At 43.3% G+C, this 18,913-nt stretch overlaps 1 long non-coding RNA gene across 1 annotated transcript in view; it reads left to right on the top strand.

Annotated features, from left to right (window-relative positions):
* The window catches only part of LOC126161726 (uncharacterized), a 244,996-nt gene that overhangs the window by 185,121 nt on the left and 40,962 nt on the right, over positions 1 to 18,913 (top strand). The window lies entirely within an intron of this gene.

The raw sequence follows: 18,913 nt of genomic DNA, 5'->3' as shown, positions 1-18,913 counted from the left end.
CTGTAGAAACTGCAGTTTTTTTTTATGTATTTCGCTTGATCTGTTTAATGAGAGCTTCATGTTCAGCCATTTTAGGGATTTGCAGTTCCCGTGTAGCCTGTCTGATTCACTTCCTTTGGCTGAAGAGGAACTTTGCTCCTTATCAACACACCACGTATGACCATACGTTACATATACACTATCTGAACAAAAGTGTACGGACAGCCTTATGGAATGCAGAGTTGATCGCTAGATTGCAGGGAGGCGGACCCGCCAGTGTAGAAGGAGGTGGGGAGTTGTGTTGTCAGAACAGAAGCAGTGGCAGCAGCTGGGTGGGTCAGGAGAACTGAGTGTCTTCGAAGGTTGACTTGTCATTTGATATTATCTGAATGACGTATCCATCAAGGATATTTTAACCCTTCTGCAGCTGCTAAGCTGGCTGTTGGTGACGTGAGCGTGAAGGAACAGAAAGTAACAACTGCAGCTAAACCGATACCAGGTAGACCTCATGTAATGGCGGGCAGGGACTGTCGAGCATTGAGGAGTGTGCTTTAAAACAAAAACGCATAAAATCAGCGGAAGGGATCACTCGTGAGTGCCAGAGTACTACCAGAAATCCAGCTAGCACAATGGCTGTGCATAGGTAGGTAAAAAGATGGTGTACAATAGACGGGCAGCTCCTCGTGTGCGTCATATTTCTGTAGCCAGTGCTGTGGGGAACCTGAAGTGGTGCACCAAGCGACGCCGCCGGGCGGTGCACGGCTCGACACGAATGACAGGAAGCGATGAACAACGCTGTACTCTTTGGCGATCCGATGAAGCGGTTTGGGTTTGACGAATGCCTGGAGAACGTTACCTGCTATCACGTGTAGTGCCAACAGTGAAGTACAGAGGAGGTAGCATTACGGGGTGGAGGTGTTTTTCGTGATTCTCAGTGCGCTTAAGAAAACGTTATACGCGGAAGGATGTGAAGACTTTTGTCAGCATTTTGTACTGCGTGCAACACAGGCGTATATCGAAGACTGTGATTGTTTGCATCAGCATGACGCTGCAGAACTTCGAACTTTATCGGAAGGTATCCGGAATTCCAGGAACATGACCTCAGCCAGGGCACTGTCTACCGAATCTCGTGGACAGAGTGAGCTGTGTTTCTGAAGAGTTCTGTTGTAAATTCCACGTTCTCTCCTAAAGAGGAGTGTCCAAAGAGGTGAGCATAAAAACAGTTCGTAATTTTACAGCAAATAGTGTCTGACGAAACCAGTGAAGCAGTCAGAAGACACGGTCGGATATCAACGTAGCTTCCTTCAAATACACACCACAGGCGGGATGTGTAAATGGTTTAGCGTTGCAATACTCTGTTACACGTAGAACGGCTACCAGGGTGAATTTGTGTTGTTAGCAGGCCTGGTACACTTTATAAGAGGGGAGGGAACAGCGTCAGATCTAGCATGATCACTTCGAAGGCCGCGGCGATGCCGCGTACTGTGTGAGAGAGAGCTATCAGCACCTGACAGAGTTTTATAGGGGTCTCAGTGTGGCTCTCCATGTGGTCGGATGGTCGAATTGTACAATGTCCGCATGCGTGAGACATTCGGATGTGGCAGATGCTGAACTGCATGGGAACTGGAGGGGAGCAAACTAGTTGTTAAGCTTTCAGTCGAACACGTGTGACAAGCATCACCACATTATTAACCAAGCACATATTAATCCCTCACATACGCGTTTGCCAACCGAGAACAAGTAATGAACTGAAACTTCCTGATAGATTAAAACTGTGTGACCAATCGGGACTCGGACCTGCCTTATGCGGACTAGTGCTCTACAGACGAAGCTATCAAAGCACTATTCACTACCAGTCTTCACAAATATAATCATAACAATACTTCGTCTCCTGTTTTCATGAATTTTCCCTCTGTAGCGAAGTGCGCACTAATTTTAAACTTCCTGTCGTATTGACACTCTGTGCGGGACCGGAATTCCAACCGGGGACCTTTGCCATTCGCAAGCAAATACTCTACCGGCTGAGTTATCATCCTGAAACAATCCCCTGGGCCACGTCTCCACAATATCCTTCCTTCCAGGGGTGCAAACCTCGTAAGAGATGCAGGAGAACTTCTGTAAAGTTTGTAAGGCTTGGATACCTCAATCACTAGAGTAGTTGTCCTGCGAAAGGAAAAGGCGCGAGAGTCGAGCCTTGGTCCGGCACAGACAGTTTTAAGCTGGTAGGAAATTTCATATCAGCGCACATTCCGCTGCAGAGTGAATCTTCAATCAGGAAGTAATAAACTCCTGCAGCATTTTTGATGAAATAATATATATATATATATATATATATATATATATATATATATATATATATATATATATTATGTAAAAAAAATGAATGAAAATGGGGAAGAAATGTTGCTTTAAATATTTTTGTTATTTACTCTTTCAGTACGAACTTTGTTGTGGAATCCCTTATTTACGTGCGGTAATAAAAATTCATTTAGACAGAATTAAGCACATTTAAAATTACGTGAACCTTAGCAACCCTCTCATGCTGATAAATTCATACTAACTGATTAATAACATTTATTTGAAAGTTGTATAAATTAAATTTTTTTACGTCTTTCGGCCTTGGCACACATTTTCTAAATGCAGTGATTTTTTAAATAGTTACTGAACTCTTTCCCGGCGTTAGCTATGGAACACAAGACTGTCTCTGTTAGCATAAAATGGTTAAATATTGCCAAGCCGACCTGAACGTTTAATTATCATTGACAAAACACACTTCACTATACGTTTAAGTTATTTGCTCTAGAAATTGAAAGAACCAACAGATTAACAGCTTCAGCCGGCCGGAGTGGCCGAGCGGTTAAAGGCGCTACAGTCTGGAACCGCACGACCGCTACGGTCGCAGGTTCGAATCCTGCCTCGGGCATGGATGTGTGTGATGTCCTTAGGTTAGTTAGGTTTAAGTAGTTCTAAGTTCTAGGGGACTTATGACCACAGCAGTTGAGTCCCATACTGCTCAGAGCCATTTTTTTTTTACAGCTTCAACGTTAATTATCCGCTTATGAATGCAAAAATGTAAAACCAGTAATAAATTCCGTCAGCCTCAGGATCGCTGTAAAAGAAAAATATTTCGTAATTCACTGCTAATTTTATCTGCTCCCGATTTACGGGTTTGGTTAATTTTATAGCGGAACAATTTTTTTAAATGTGCCGCCGCTGCAAACCGTTCGGTCGCGGCACAGCACAGCAACACCAACGATAATCTCTAAAAATGCTGAAAATTCTTTAAAGAAATATTGTAGATGACATGGGCAAGCTAATTTACATTAGTAATACACAATTTCGATAGATTATAATGTATTTTGACCACAACAATAATTAAAGTTACATTACTTTGTAATTTCTCCTCTAATGGCTGCTAAAGATAGTTACAGACAAAAGAAGTCTACTCATTCATAAAATGCTACGTCACAGGTTCCTCTCTCTCTCAGCTCTCGAGGAAGACGACAAAGAATGAACATTATGTATTCCTATTTATACTATTGAATGTGAATGTCTCTTTGTAATCTTATAACATTATTTTCCTCTGTGGCTGTATTTTACATTTTTTTATCGCAGATATTAACATACACTCCTGGAAATTGAAATAAGAACACCGTGAATTCATTGTCCCAGGAAGGGGAAACTTTATTGACACATTCCTGGGGTCAGATACATCACATGATCACACTGACAGAACCACAGGCACATAGACACAGGCAACAGAGCATGCACAATGTCGGCACTAGTACAGTGTATATCCACCTTTCGCAGCAATGCAGGCTGCTATTCTCCCATGGAGACGATCGTAGAGATGCTGGATGTAGTCCTGTGGAACGGCTTGCCATGCCATTTCCACCTGGCGCCTCAGTTGGACCAGCGTTCGTGCTGGACGTGCAGACCGCGTGAGACGACGCTTCATCCAGTCCCAAACATGCTCAATGGGGGACAGATCCGGAGATCTTGCTGGCCAGGGTAGTTGACTTACACCTTCTAGAGCACGTTGGGTGGCACGGGATACATGCGGACGTGCGTTGTCCTGTTGGAACAGCAAGTTCCCTTGCCGGTCTAGGAATGGTAGAACGATGGGTCCGATGACGGTTTGGATGTACCGTGCACTATTCAGTGTCCCCTCGACGATCACCAGTGGTGTACGGCCAGTGTAGGAGATCGCTCCCCACACCATGATGCCGGGTGTTGGCCCTGTGTGCCTCGGTCGTATGCAGTCCTGATTGTGGCGCTCACCTGCACGCCACCAAACACGCAGACGACCATCATTGGCACCAAGCAGATGCGACTCTCATCGCTGAAGATGACACGTCTCCATTCGTCCCTCCATTCACGTCTGTCGCGACACCACTGGAGGCGGGCTGCACGATGTTGGGGCGTGAGCGGAAGACGGCCTAACGGTGTGCGGGACCGTAGCCCAGCTTCATGGAGACGGTTGCGAATGGTCCTCGCCGATACCCCAGGAGCAACAGTGTCCCTAATTTGCTGGGAAGTGGCGGTGCGGTCCCCTACGGCACTGCGTAGGATCCTACGGTCTTGGCGTGCATCCGTGCGTCGCTGCGGTCCGGTCCCAGGTCGACGGGCACGTGCACCTTCCGCCGACCACTGGCGACAACATCGATGTACTGTGGAGACCTCACGCCCCACGTGTTGAGCAATTCGGCGGTACGTCCACCCGGCCTCCCGCATGCCCACTATACGCCCTCGCTCAAAGTCCGTCAACTGCACATACGGTTCACGTCCACGCTGTCGCGGCATGCTACCAGTGTTAAAGACTGCGATGGAGCTCCGTATGCCACGGCAAACTGGCTGACACTGACAGCGGCGGTGCACAAATGCTGCGCAGCTAGCGCCATTCGACGGCCAACACCGCGGTTCCTGGTGTGTCCGCTGTGCCGTGCGTGTGATCATTGCTTGTACAGCCCTCTCGCAGTGTCCGGAGCAAGTATGGTGGGTCTGACACACCGGTGTCAATGTGTTCTTTTTTCCATTTCCAGGAGTGTATTTCGTAATTACATTATGAGTATAGAAATATTACAATCATAAATACATCGAGAATATTATTACAGAAAATATTACAATAATAACGAATGTCCTGTATACAAAATTAAATAATATTTTTTTGTTAAACAATTACAGTACATACGAATTGCTTCATAGTGGCGTACATAGTACAATTAAATGTCATTTCATTTTATTAATAGTGTGTGTGCTGCCAGGGAACGAACGTTACACATTCTGCGTTATGTCTCTCCATTGCTCACCGACTAGCAGCAGCCGCACAGGGGAATTACCGTCCCATGCCCCGGCTGCCGTCAACACCGCCAAACAAAAAATGGTTCAAATGGCTCTAGTTAAACCTACCTAACCTAAGGACATCACACACATCCATGCCCGAGGCAGGATTCGAACCTGCGACCGCAGCGGCCTCGCGGTTCCAGACTGCAGCGCCTATAACCGCACGGCCACTTCGGCCGGCACCGCCAAACATGCGGCTGCGTTTGGAGACATGTGTTGACTGCTGATGAACGGCGTCGCAATGTGTTCAGCTATGAATCGCGGTGCTGCACTATCCCTATGATCATCGCCGGCGAGTATGGCGGCGACATCGGTAGATGCCCCATTCTTCAAATTTTACTCGTGACATCATGCTGTGTGGAGATATGACTTCAAGTGACGGTGAAATTAATGCGTGCCGGCCGACGTGGCCGAGCGGTTCTAGGCGCTACAGTTTGGAACCGCGCGACCACTGCGGTCGCAGGTTCGAATCCTGCCTCGGGCATGGATGTGTGTGATGTCCTTAGGTTAGTTAGGTTTAAGTAGTTCTAAGTTCTAGGGGACTCATGACCACAGCCGTTAAGTCCCATAGTGCTCAGAGCCATTTGAACCAGCTAAATTAATGTGTAAAATTTCTAAACTTGTGTTTGTATGTGTCTGTTTGGTATCTGAAAAACAGGTATGAAACTTATTTTGATATTGAGTATGTAAATCTCAGTGCAGAGTGACATAACTGTGTTAAAATTAAATTTTGGTTGGAAATATGCGAAGCTCACGCTACACGATGCGAAAAACAGACCAGTCAGTACAACAAGGAATTCGCCTGCGAGAGATCAATTCATATCAATGAAACCTCCTTATGCTATTTGACTGCAGAACAAAATACTGACTCAGATTAAAATGTTGACCCTGAATATTGGTAACCTTTATCTTAAGTCTTGCAAACAATGACCGTACCGGAACTCTTCATTTAATTACACAGCAAATAAATATAATATTTAACGCATCTGACTTTCTAATAAAACGGCTTGAAATCTAACAATATAGCACTTTTCTGAAAACTTTAACTGATTTGAAACCTATGAAATGATATGATATTTTCACAAATACATTGCGACAATAATTGTACCTTACAGTGGACATGAGTTTTCATGATAATTACATTTGTTGGCTTACCTGTGCGCACAGAACGCTCATCTGTTCTGCAGCCTGTTACTACTGAAAATACTGATCTGTCCAAAATGAAATTTCATTGGCTGTACTTGCAATGTGCACTGCAAGACGGTATCTTACTACGTAATTTTCAAACAAATGCTCCTGCGGCTCACTACTCGCGATGTGCAGTGCGAGTACACAAACACATTGAAAAGGTAAAGAATGAAAATGAGGAACTAAACTTTAACTAAAAATAAATGAGATCAAAGACTCCAAGTATAACTATACCCAATTAAACCATAACAATAATACATCCTTTCATAAACTTCTCACAACTAGACAAGCTAGCAAAATATTTCTTAATAATTTTCCTGTGTACAATTAATTTTATTGACATTTTTTTTTCAATTACAAGACAAAGCCATGTGCTTCACTACAAAATTTCTACTGTAAACTTGACCACACAAAAGTTTTAACAATAAGGAACTACACAATTACGAATATAAAAAGAAACTAGATTATCTTAGAAAACTTCCCTTCGTGTTATCTCAGTTCCACAAAAAGTTTCCTCAGAATATGTCATTACATATGTTAAATAATGCTGTCTCCACTACACGGCAGGTCAGCTTCCATCCTTTTCAAACCAAGTACATCGCCAGTTTGTATAACTGACATTGCCAGTTACTCTCTTCAAAGAAAGCAACCTCTCTGACCAACATCTGTGGTCTCAGGAACAGACTTACAGAGAATATGGCTATATCGATACTACGGAAGTTGAGTACATTTATCAAACTCACAACTTCCTTTACATTTCCAGTCAAAACTTCTTGAAGACTGTAATGGCAGCTAAGACAGCTACATTTCAACGGCTGGTAGTGACTGAGGAAACTCTTAACGGCACAACTGTACTTAAGTGCCATCCTGCGTCTTCATGTGTTACCACCTGGCGACTGCTACAGTCGCAGGTTCGAAATCTGCCTCGGGCATGGATGTGTGTTAGTTGGATTTAAGTAGTTCCAAATTCTAGGGGACTGATGATCTCAGATGTTAAGTCCCATAGTGCTCAGAGCCATTTGAACCATACTGATAAGTGGGGTCATATAGCCAAGTTCTTAGTGAATTTGACTCGATTTTGTGTCCGTCCCCGGTAGCTGAGTGGTCAGCGCGACAGAATGTCAATCCTCAGGGCGCGGGTTCGACTCCCGGCTGGGCCGGAGATTTTCTCCGCTCAGGGACTGGGTGTTGTGTTGTCCTAATCATCATCATTTCATCCCCATCGACGCGCAAGTCGCCGAAGTGGCGTCAAATCGAAAGACTTACATCCGGCGAACCGTCTAGCTGACGGGAGGCCCTAGTCACACGACATTATTATATACTCGATTTTGTAATCATTGAGATAACACCAGATACCCTCTCAAACCGCGAAGTTTCATTTAATTTCCTCCGCTTCTTTTGGGTTCCTTTATTTTTCGGCAGGGGAGGCCTGTAGAATACGCATCTGTCCAGTGACCACTCTTGGAAACAGCAATGATCTAACCCGTTTTCTAATCGCGTGGGATGCTTCGTTACTCATGTGGCTTACCAACAACCGCTGCTAGAGACGGGGCAAATTATTTAACCTAATCTATTTAGAGTCGTAGAGGTATCCGATCGGACCCAGTCACCTTTTCCCTGTTGAGTGATTTCAGTTGTCCGCAGTCACGTGTCGCAACATCCCTCATTTTAGCTTTTGTGGGACAATTGTAGGGAGAAACTATAGTGCCATCTTTCTCATTTCGGAAGCTGTAATTTCTGTCTACTGTTATTACCCCACGTGTTTGTCCCAGTATAGTCACGGAGCTACTGGGGCAGCTTTTTGCAGCTATATACTGAGTTTACCTAAGACCATTTGTCATAACTTTTCTCAACACTTACATGTATACAGCGTATTGGACTGGACAATGCTCTTGATTTTATCTACTGAACTTCCACATCTTCGTGTGAAGAGAAATTTTTTTGTGTTGAGTACTCAGATAATCTGCAATCTGTTTCTTGTCCCTCTTCCTAAACAGAAGTATGTTCATACCTTTCTTAACTAACATTTTCACATCAATATTCATTGATGCTATAAGATCCTTATAGTCTCCTCCACCCTCTCATACCCCTGCCCCACCGCCCGCTGTTACGTATTACCACAGTATGATTAGGAAATGGCCTCGCAACAGTTTCCAAGCTGTTGAGTCGGATGTTTTATAAAAGCACCCGATTTCCATGTTTAAGTGTTCCAATTAACTTCGTCATTGACCTATAGACAGATTATTTCGCATTATGCACCTGTAATGTCAGCATTAGATATTATCAAGCTTTTGTTTCTAGAGAGACTGAACGTTTCTTCCACTTCCAGCTTCACAAAACCCTTTTAGTAACACGGTAATTGCATCTTCTTTAAGACTTAAAATAGCAGTATTGATATTCCAGCAAATGCTAAGGAGAAGACAATATTACATGCGCGCAAAATGAATTTTCTGTACGTGATCTACAGAGCTGTAAGGGTACTATTAAAGGCCAGTGAATCCACTCTGTAATGGACGAGATAGACATCAGCAGAATGTAAACAGCTCTACAGAACTGTCGACACCTGTAATCTAGTCGGTAATAGCGACCATGCGGCTGACGACCACCTGTTGTTAAAGGATGATGTCAGACAGAAGCTAATTTTGTAACATTGGGCAGGATGTTCGTCTTTCCTTTCGCAGCAGTACGACAATTCCGCACTTTTCTGGCGAGGAAAGGCTCTGGGAAAGGAAACACTACGTTTCTCGTACATGTATTTCATTGGTGAAGGAAAGATGACGATAAGCTTGCATTCTGACAATGTGGGCAGTGCAGATAGTTTCCTTTATTTGTCTTGCATTAACTGATATCTATCGATTTAATGTCTTCTGTGAAGCTGTTTTGAAAACCTACTACTATAAGGATAATGATTACCTTGTTCATTCCACAAACCGTTGCTCCAACGTCCCGTGAGTTACTCGTATAATTGAACTAGCGCACAGTGGGTACGGAACTAGTTAAGTCGTTCAAATGGCTCTGAGCAGTATGGAACTTCAGTTCTGAGGTCATCAGTCCCCTATAACTTAGAACTACTTAAACCTAACTAACCTAAGGACATCACACACACCAATGCCCGATGCAGGATTCGAACCTGCGACTGTAGCGGTCGCGCGGTTCCAGACTATAGCGCCTAGAACCGCTCGGTCACACGGGCCGACACTAGTTAAGTAATACAATATCTTAAAAGCTAATTTTCATGTCTGTAAGCAGCTGCATAGTTTTGGTAACTTCGCTGAAAAGCATAAGTTCATTGGTAGCGCTTTTCCTTGTACTGTAGGTGTCGGGAGAAGAGAAAAGAAATTGTACCTGTGGAAAAGCGGGGTGTTGTGTGGTGATGGAGAAATGTGTCTTTGGAGAAGTAATTGGCAGTAGACGAGTAGGCTGCTATGCAGGAAACGATTTTTTTTTCAAGGATCAAATAAATTGGTACAACACCGGCTTCTTCCTTGGTTTTCTGAATGCGTTGATTTTTCTTCCATAAGAGGACACCTGACTCTTGATAGGGTAGTCAGAAGGTGGGGCTGCCGCCTTAAGGTGTCCTGACATGCTTGTTTTCTTTGTGAGGGTTGAAGGCCCCCAAATACGGGCGGACCTGTCGTTAGACTCGTCCACCGCAAGGGTCTGCTTCGACCTTGTTGTCTGTGTACGGGCGATGGGCTCGTGGTCAGGTCTGTGGCTGGGTCCATCGGTTTGACCGACGAACGTCTCCATGCTAGCGCCTTCCGCCACCTGCCACCCCGACACCATCAGTGCAGACAGCCGGAATTCACACACAGTCGTACAGGTCGGCGAGTGGGTCGGTGGACCAGTCGGGCTCTGGAAGGGCGCCTTTACTTCGATAAGGAAGCTGACTGCGCTACGGGTCTACAGCCCACTGGCCCTGTGTTGTGGGACACAATCCGTTTGGCTCCTCTGCCAAGGTCTGTCCGGCTTAGGTGATCCTGCCGGCAGGTAACCTTACTGCCGCTGTAGCCCACCACTTAAATGAAATTCGCAAACCCTCCCTCCCAGCAGTGTAGGCGCTTTCGTTAAAACTGGCTTCCAGGAAAAGGAGAGAGATAAATAATTGAAGCAGCTGAAATGATGTTTCTTTGGTCATTTCTTGGATTAACACCAAGAGACAAAGTGCGAAGTGAAGACAAAACACAGCAACTACTTAACAAAAGAAAAATCACAGAAGAGATTAGGCTGCACTAAAAAAATGGCATGACAATTTCAAAAGGGTGTCACCTGGGCAGTTGCTATAGTATGCATTACATTTTAACCAAACTGGTTCAAACGGTTAAAATGGCTCTGAGCACTATGGGACTTGACTTCTGAGGTCATCAGTCCCCTAGAAATTAGAAATACTTAAACCTAACTAACCTAAGGACATCACACACATCCATGCCCGAGATAGGATTCGAACCTGCGGCCGTAGCAGGCGCGCGGTTCCAGACTGTAGCGCCTAGAACCCCTCGGCCTCCCCGGCCGGCAACCAAACTGGAAGACGGGATATACGACGGCCAATGAAGAGATGGGGACAACAATTCCGTTGAACTCCTTTGTGGGAAGAAGAAGGAGAAGAAGGAATAACACTGATGAAAATATGTAGAGCTTCGTGGTGATTACAATGAAAAACGAAGGAATTTTTGCATATAATGTGTGCCAGTAAATGAAATAGCGAACAGAAATGTTTATTTTTCGATTCTTTACCCCACTGGCACACACAGCTAATGTACATAACCTATCAGCTGATGTGTAAGTAACTGTATAACGCACCTGATGATGGCAGCATGCTGTCGAAATGCATTGTGCTAATAAAACATTAGTAATAAGTGACTGCAGCAGTATAAATTATTCCACAGAATCTTATAATACAGTCGCAGACGTCAAACAACATCCATATAACATGGATAAATTTGAATACAAAAGCCGGTCTGGGTGGCCGAGCGGTTCTAGGCGCTACAGTTTGGAACCGCGCTACCGCTACGGTCGCAGGTTCGAATCCTGCCTCGGGCATGGATGTGTGTGATGTCCTTAGGTTAGTTAGGTTTAAGTAGTTCTAAGTTCTAGGGAACTGATGACCTCAGACGTTAAGTCCCATAGTGCTCAGGGCCATTTGAACCATTTCTTCTAAATATAAAACTTTATTTACAACGTTTCATTTCTTTTTTACAAAATTTATCACTTCATCTTTGGAGTAAAATTGGCTTCCCATTTTCAGCAATGACAAGAACTCGGTGGAATTTTCTGATACCCGCTGCAGTTAATGGTTACGTTCATAACGTAGGTTGCGACTAAAGGCACGCCGCTGACAATGGAATGTTTGCAGACAGCGTCCGGCGCGTGCTGCGGTCACAGCTCCAAGTCGAGGATGCAGTTCGCTCAGCGGCAGGACCGGTACGCACACCAGTCCTGCCGTCCTTGGGTATCGTTCCGCACCCGCCCCTTGCCCTGCAGAACCTGAAAGCGATTGCAAACATTGGCCGGGAAAGCCCGCGCAGCACGTCTGTCGTTTCCTCATAATCGACGAGCGCCTCTCCCAGATTTGATTCGATTTCGCATCTCTCTATTCGCACCCAGTGTTACACTCTCGCTAGTCTCCTTTAGAGGATCTCCCACAAACATCGCTAGCAACCTCTTTTTGTGTTTCGCTGTGACCATTTTCGCAGAATTCTCAGTCTGTTACCAGTAGTGTACGATGCTAATTCTTGAAGAACACCGGCCACATGCACAAAAAACACCTGGATAACTTTGTTGCTGCCCATGGATCTTGCGGGATCATAAGGCACTGGATGTCCTAGTTGGTTATTTTCGTATTTAGTGGATGTTTTACTTAAAATACAATTACGTTTTATAGGCGTCAAACGGTTGTATTTCCTGTGTAAAATACTGTATATATAAAATGCTACTCACTTATAGGAATAACTTTAAATCATATTTACATAATAATTAATCATCGTCAATTTATGGCAACACGCGGCTCGCACTCGAACACACACACACACACACACACACACACACACACACACACACACACACACACATTAAAAAAGATGCTAATGAAGAGAGAGTAGATTTCTAATTAAAATTCATATTGATAAGCACACTTAGACTGTATTTTACATGTGTACATACCGCCATGTACCGGTGTCATTGTCAAAGTTGTGTTATTGTCAAAGATGCAACTCTGCGCTTTTTTCAGAGTTAATCATTGTCCATTTTCAACCAATTAATGAATTGTTGTATTGAAAATTTCATTTTCCTCTCCTTTTGTTCGTTTATCTCTATGGTATATCTCATCAGAAGGTGCCGAAATAAATTGCTTAAACGATACTAGAATACACTGTGGCTAGGAAAGAAGTCACTGAACTATACCACTCGCCACGCTCTTTCAATGTGCCTCTGAGAACGCCATGTCGACGAGACAGTACCAGCTATGGAAGAATCTACTAGAGACGTCCGTAGTTACACAAAGCATTTTTAATTGTATTGTTTTTATGTGTGACAAACCGGTTTTTGTTTTTGACTAGTGTCGAATGTGCTACACAATATCCTCTGTAATGTCAACATGGCATGTGTGATAGAGACACAATGGAACAGGATGTGTAGCAACAAGTTTATTTAAAATCAGCAGATGCCAGTCTTAACTGCTGAAATTGGTCATCAAGAATAAATAGTATTGAATGCGATCTTGGCTACTAACAGTTTCTTCAAAGCAAATCTCTAATTATGAAAAATTTCAGTTTCTTAAAGGTTTGAAATTACGTGTTAAGGTTGTTGCAAGTCGCTCCCTTTTTCAAATACTGGTTGACCAAATCTGGGTATTTGCGCGTCGTGGCCTACACTTCTTTTTCACACGCACCCCACACCTTCGACAGGTAGATGGTTCTTAATCCACACAACGATTCCTCCCAGCCAGTAAGTGATACGTGTAGTGTTTTTGGTTGAAACCTTTCCGGTGGCTTCGCAGGAAACGTGGAACATACCGACACATAGAAGCCCTACATACTTACAGACATTTTTATAATATGTATGGGTACCTTTCATTTTTTGTGATCCGATGTTGATGAGCTAAAACCTGTAATGTGCCCAATTTAGGTGCAAGTTACCTGCGAAAACCGCATGAAAATTCGGTTAGCAGTTTTGGAGAAACATGTTCAAACATGCAAGCAGACAGGCACGACAGTTTTACAGATTTATTGTTCGTATAGATTAAAAAATTTCTCTTTTTGAGAAACGATTTTCTTGTTGTTGCCAATGTGCATTTTGTATCCATCTCGGCCATCGCCAGTTATTTTGCTGTGTAAAAAGCTCTTTTACCGATGTTCGCATTATAAACTATTCTACGAATAAGATATTAATTGCGCACGTCAATGAAAACTAAATATTTAATTCCCACCTGTATTCTTATCTTAAATGATTTAGTTTAGGATTCTTCACTCTGCGTAATTTTAACCATAAAGGCTTGGGACAATCTGAGTTCTCCTGTCCAAAACTGCTGATGACTGTTAATGATAATTCTCGTACAGTTTTAGAAATACAGGATTTTTTAATATTTGAAGAATAGCCGTGATTGGTTGAAATAAAAGTTTTGCTTTCCAAGAGCACATTTATTAAACAAATATGTATGATCATATAATTACGATAGATGTTGCCCTCATGCCAGCCAAACAAAGAATCCGCTTCCCGCCAGCTAGTCGAGGGTACGTTCAACGTTCACTATCGGGATACAACGTAAAATATACACCGAAGAGCTAAAAAAAAGAAAAAATGGTACACCTGCCTGTTATCGTGGAGGGCCCCCGCGAGCACGCAGAAGTGTGCAACACAATGTGGCATGGACTTGACTAGTGTCTAGAGTTGTGCTAGAGGGAATTGACACCATGAATCCTGAAGGGCTGTCCATAAATCCAAAAGTATACGAGGGGATGGAAAACAGCACGTTGCAAGACATCCCAAATATGCTCAATAATGCTAATTTCTGGGGAATTTGGTGGCCAAAGGAAGCGTTTAAACGCAGAAGAGTGTTGCTGGATCCAATCTGTAGCAATTCTGGACATGTGAGGTGTTGCATTTTCCTGCTGGATTTGTCCAAGTCCGTCAGAATGCATTATAGTCATGAATCGATGCAGATGATCAGACAGGATGCTTACGTATGTGTCACCTGTCAGAGTTGTATCTAGACGTATCAGGGGTGCCATCCACACCAACTGCACACTCGCCACACCATTACAGAACCTCCACCAGGTTGAACAGCCCCCCGATGACATGCAGGGTCCATGGATTCACGAGGTTGTCTCCATACCCATACACGTCTATCCGCTCTATACAATTTGAAACGAGACTCGTCCGACCAGGCAACATGTTTCCAGTCTTCAGCAGTCCAATGGCGGTGTTGGCGGGCCCAGGCGAAGTGTAAAGCTTCGTGTTGTGCAGTCATCAAGGACACACGTATGAGCCTTCGGCTCCGAAAGCTCATATCGATGGTGTTTCGTTGAATGGTCTGCACACTGACACTTTTTGATGGCCCAGCATTGAAATCTGCAGCAATTTGCAGAAGTGTGGCATTTCTGTTACTTTAAACGATTCTCTTCAGTCGTCGTTGCTCCCGCTCTTGTAGGACCTTTCTCCGGCCGCAGCGATGTCGGAGATTTGATGTATTACCTGATTCCTGATATTCACGGTACACTCGTGAAATGATCGCACCGGAAAATCCCCACTTTATCGCTGCCTCGGAGGTGCTGTGTACCATCGCTCGTGCGCCGACTATAAGACCACGTTCAAACTCACTTAAATCTTGATAAACCTGCCGTTGAATCAGCAGTAACCGATCTAACAACTGCGCCAGAGACTTGTTGTCTTACATAGAAGCTTCCGACCGCAGCGGCGTATTCTGCCTGTTTGCATATCTATGTATCTGAACCTATACCAGTTTCTTTGGCGCTTCAGTGTATCTTCGCCCGTATACTGAACTATTTTATTATATTTTAGCGGAGGCTGCGAAGCATACCGTCAGATGATGATACTCAAGTTGTGGAACTAGTGAGATCTGTCTGAGGAAATTTTGATTGTCCAAGAGTTCTGTACCGATGTTGCCGACTGGGTAATTAAAAATAAGACAGGTGGGGAACACTCAGGCAACCAGGCGCCATCAACGTAAGGCAACTTCGATGCAGCCGCCTACTGCGAGGAGCAACGAACGTGTCCGGTCCACGTTGAAAATATGCAGGACACTTGGGGTTCATTTCCCAGCTCACAAAAAATAAGCAATTTGTAGAGAAAAACCTAAAACATAACGTATGTAAGGCTGTGGCCATTCTCGGGAGAACGGAGGAAATGTACCGATTTCATCATAGCGCATCTAGTCATGATTATGACCTTCGTTAATACGATCGGTTACGATGCTATCACCTAATCGTTGTATTCTTCTTCATGTAAAGGTCACGGAAAATATCTTTAGCGCCAGTATGTTTTGTTCATTATTTTCTGCTGAAATGAAAACCTGTCGTAAACAATTTGGAATCTTTTATTTCGACTTTCTTGATGCTCTACGTTTCGTTCAAACTGCGACATCGGCTGCAAAAGACACAGTCTTCAACATTGCCGTGTCTCGCTACCATACGATACTCGAATATAACAGAAGTGATTAGCATAAATTTAGTAACTTAGTGACTTGGTGTCTACCTACAATTTGTCACTTTGTCTACAAATGTTGAAGCTTTATACCTCGTTGCATAGGTTAAATACCATCTTTTGCATCTGTAATGAAAGTCGTATTAGGACCAAACGCTTTTCGATTTATTTTAAAGCATCTTGAACGGTCACTCTAACAATATGGTTTTTTTCTCTTACAATTTTCTTTTGCTAGGCTCATGAACAGTACGCACGCTTTACTTAGTGTTAATTCTTCTCGTTATCACGGTTTTTTGTTGTTTATGTTACTTTTCCTGTTCTTCTTCATGTATGTGTTACATCTTTGCACGCAGCACTTTCACTGCACTAAATATATTCACTTTTCTGAATTGTAATGCACCACTGTCGTCTCACATTTCGTGATTTTTGTTTTGCTATTGCAGGTTGCGTTCGTCTGTCTTTGCTTGTTTTGGTAGTTTAAATAACGTCTGGTTTCTTATGTCTATCTGGTCATTTATTATGCGTTTTTTCTCTATTATTGCTTTTTGGATTAGCAAATTTTCTTGAGGTTGACGAGATGTTTCTTGTTGCTGTATCTGAATATTTTCGTGTCCTTTTCTGTTGATGTAGGGTGGAGGTTATCTTGCCGGATGTGCACTACAAATGTTGACTGGCTGGTACATACTTCCATGCTCTTTTGGTTTCCTTACACGTTATTTCAAGATTTCTGTCTTTCTGTCCTAGGTATAGAGCATCACAACTGCTACGGAGGAGTTGGTAATAGACACACCTGTATAGAGTTATTGCTTTGCCATGCTGTTTTTCTTCCTTGTTTTTTGAGGATGTTCCCAATTCTATGCGTCAGTTTCCATGTGTGGGTGGGTACCAGCTTTTCTGTTGAGTTTGTGTTTTGTTCCCTTGCTGTGTAGTGGTCGTGATGTTGATGTGTGTGTTTGTGGTGGGTGTTGTGGGTCTCTGGATTTGTGTGGTTTTTTTTTTAATTGTCTTTCTGGATCTCAGTGCTCAGTTTTGCTTCTAGGGATCCTTGGTATCTGTTATTTTTTGCTGTCTGAGTAAATATATCCAGCTCCTTAATATAGCTGTATTTCTCACGAGGTATTGTGTTTAATCTATGGATCACGTATTTAAAGGCAGAGTCCTTTTAGGCCTACGGGTGGTTAGATGATTGTTGTAATATTATCTGTTGTGTTGTTTTTCCTGTAAATGCTGAATGAGTGTTAGTTTTTTTTGCGCTGGCTATGTCTGGGAAGTTTTTTGGCCTTCTTGTTCTCTTTATATGGTGAATTTTATGTTTTTCTGTATTGGGTGTATCTCTGAATGTAGCTGTTCTATTTTATTTTCTGGTTCACCTACCGAGCGGAGAATGCTATCCACATAGTTCCACCAATACGGTATATTGTAATTTCCTGGCACTGCTTTCTGGAAAATTGTTTCTTTTCTTTTGTTCATGAAAATACTTGCTGACTTTCGTGAAATTGATGATGACATTGTCAATCCTTGTTCTATTAGATAGGATTCTTTTTTGAACTTGTATCATCTGCAACTGCGGAAAAAAGTGGCTGAAGAACAAAGAAGACAACTGTTTTATATCTCTTGTTTCCGAACACCCCGAAAAAATTAAGACCAAAATAAGATATATTTTTAGGTGATCTCAATTACTGTAACATATTTACAGTATCGTTCACCGTCTTTGGCTTACCCGGCGCTGTGGTCGAGCGGTTCTAGGCGCTTCAGTCCGGAACCGCACTACTGCTACGGTCGCAGGTTCGAATCCTGCCCCGGGCTTGGATGTGTGTGATATCCTTAGGTTAGTTAGATTTAAGTAGTTCTAAGTCTAGCGGACTGATGACCTTAGATGGTAAGTCCCATAGTGCTCAGAGCCATTTGAATCATTTCGTCTTTGGCTTACTATGAGGCAGAATACATCACATATTTCAGCAAGCGTATGTATCACAGAGATCCTCACAGAGGATATATAAATATGAGAAAGATCCCTGGCAACATTAATTTCAAACACCTCATTAACCAGCTCTACACTAATATACCGAAACACCTTCTCCAGTGGTTGCATGAGGCCTCAGTTTCTGTTCTCCGTCAAGCCATTCTAATTTGGATTCTCCCTGGTTTTTCTACATAACACAATGCCAGTATGGTTCTTGAAACAAGCCTTGACCGTGTCCCTCTCGCATCATTCTCCAGCTAACGTAGAGTCTACACCTTTAACGTCTACGGGACCTCATCCTTAACTTTCCTTCATTGCTTTGCGCTTTCTGAACGTCGTATTCCTCAGGGCCGATTCACTGTTCGTGGCGTTCTGCTGAAGCATAAAAACTCCACCTCGTCGCCTACGTTGTCTCTTAAGATAACAATATTGTTATTATTCTGTTGTAAGCCTCTGTTTCCTGTCTGCCTGTAAATAGCTTCCTAAGAACACATGATTAAACTTCGTTTTATCAAACAGACTGAAAAAAGAAGCTTATAGAGACAGTGTCTAGGATTTTGGGGCGTCCAGTTCTTTTCCAAGCGTTCACACTAACAAGACTGACAAGGGGACCGCACCTACTCGTCATCATTGATTTTGTCCAAATTTATCGTGTAAGCAGGACCTGGCCAGGAAGACAGAAAGTGACAGAAGTGGGGCACGAGACTACTAGGCGTTTAGAGAAAATAGCATTTTTGGCCTGGACGAGGCAAGAGCCATTTATGATATGGTAATTGACAGCAG

The sequence above is a fragment of the Schistocerca cancellata genome, chromosome 1 (genome assembly GCF_023864275.1).
Source record: "Schistocerca cancellata isolate TAMUIC-IGC-003103 chromosome 1, iqSchCanc2.1, whole genome shotgun sequence".
NCBI lineage: Eukaryota > Metazoa > Arthropoda > Insecta > Orthoptera > Acrididae > Schistocerca > Schistocerca cancellata.
This window is presented reverse-complemented; position numbering and strand designations above follow the sequence as displayed.